The sequence below is a fragment of the Pygoscelis adeliae genome, unplaced genomic scaffold (genome assembly GCF_000699105.1).
Source record: "Pygoscelis adeliae isolate BGI_AS28 unplaced genomic scaffold, ASM69910v1 Scaffold21, whole genome shotgun sequence".
In the NCBI taxonomy this organism is placed as follows: Eukaryota; Metazoa; Chordata; class Aves; order Sphenisciformes; family Spheniscidae; genus Pygoscelis; species Pygoscelis adeliae.
The window spans coordinates 10,395,290-10,397,228 of record NW_008824243.1 but is presented as its reverse complement, the minus strand read 5'-3'; positions in this window follow the sequence as shown (position 1 = coordinate 10,397,228).

The following is a 1,939-nucleotide window of genomic DNA, read 5'->3' as shown; positions in this document are numbered from 1 at the left end:
GGCCCCCCCGTGGGCCTCCCCGGGGTCGTGGGGGGGCAGCTCTGGATGGGGCAGAGGTGCAGATGGGGTTTCAGACCGGCCCCTCGTTGCTTCGCTTTCAAGGCTCACAAAAGCAACGGCCGAGGTGGTCAGAAGCAGAGAAAGGCCGCGGCCACTGGCTTGTCCCCGCACCTTCAGCATCGCTGGGGAGGCCGTGCACCCTAGGGCAGACTGTGACTTGTTGTGGTGGGATGAGCCATACAACAACAAAATCACTAGTCTTCCAGAGGGAGCCAGGCACCGCATCCGTCCTCGTCCCACGGGGCCCCGCATCGAGCGTCCCTTCTCCCTGCCACCGAGGGGGCTCGCGGGGAGACAGTACAAGTGTTTTCACGCTCCATCATTCCCCCTTTTTGCCTGGTCAGAAAGAAAAGATTTAGATCACCCTGTGATTTATTTTTTCCTATTTCTTTCATGCTTTTCTTCTGGCTAGTAAACCTCTTCCTTAAATCTGTTGCTCTGTTTTGCATCTATTGCTTCTATCCCTGCTGTTCGGCTAATTAATTCCCCCTAATGAAAGTAGTTCAAGCGTCCCACAATGACTTGCTAGGGAGCCCTGGCAGGTTTCTATGTAGAAATTTATACTCTTTTCTGGTGTTTTTGGTGAAACACTACAATACAGCTCTTGGGGATGGTTCATTTGGGGTTCCTGGGTCTCTTTGCCCTGTTTTTCTCCCCCTAAGTGAGGTGTGAGCTGACTGTCATCGCACGAGTGGGAGCAAACTCGAGCCCTGGTGCGAGGGAAATGGGCTTGCATTGCTGGTGGCATTTCTCTGCCAGCTCCGGGCGGGTGAGGAGGTGGCATCACTGGCTGCTTTTCTCCCTCATGCCCTGCGGTGGGACGGGAGATTCGAGCACCTCGACCGTTCGGTGCTTCTTGGTTGATAGCTTCTCCCCAGACACATTGCTGTTGCACTCGTGGGGCTGATCAGTCTTGGCTTGTCCGCAACAAACCCATCCATCTCCCCTCATGTTTGCTCAGTGACTCCTTCCTTCCCAGGCTGTATGTTTTGCAAGAGGCACGCTAGTCTCTTTGGCAGTGCGAAGTTTTAGCTGTACCCTCGTGGTTACAAAGAAACCTTGACAGGAGAAACAATGGGCACATGGGGAAGAACGGAAAAGCTTTTTCCATTTTCCCAAGGCCACCATAGCCCAGGCTGCAAGGGAACAGTGGTGTCTTTTTTCTCCCCTACCCCAGATGCAAGGACGGAGGTAGAAAAAAGTCAAAATAGCTTTGAATGGGTCCATCGGTGTACCATGGCCTCCTCTGATCCCACTGACCTCTGGGTCATCAGTAGATAGTTCTCACATGGCAGGTGGTTCTCCCTTCGGTAGAAGTCTTGGGCCGAACAGGGATGCCACCCGTCTCCACAAGGTCCTGTGGCCTGGCAGGGATGGAGGGCTTGGCACCAGATGATAGAAATCCCGTTTCAGATGTGGCAGATGAGCCGAGAGCTGAGATGAAGGCAGAGCACGCCAGAGCCCGGGAGAGGTTTCTGCGGTGTTTGCACAATTTGAAATAATAACGAAATCTGTAAAACTCTGGGTAGAGCACGACTAGAATAACAGGCTAAATTTGTCGGATGAATAATTTACTAGAAGTGGTTGGCCCCGCTCCAAGCGAGACAAGCGCGAGCCTGATCTCAGGCTGAGCAGCCTGGGTGGCTCTGTCCTCGGCTGGGAGCTGGTCCCTTTCCTGCCACCTGGTCATTGCTCCGGCAATAAAAGCTGGTCTCCAGCCGAGGTGCCTGTCCCCAGGTCATCGCTGCCCAGAGCTACAGGGCTTCCCGCAGAGCTCCTGGTCCCCTCGAGAAGGTGCCTGCAGTTTATTCAAGGCGGTGCTTTGCAGAGCGGAGGTGGTGGCAGTGGGTGTCTGTCACCGGCTCCAGGCTCGTGGACT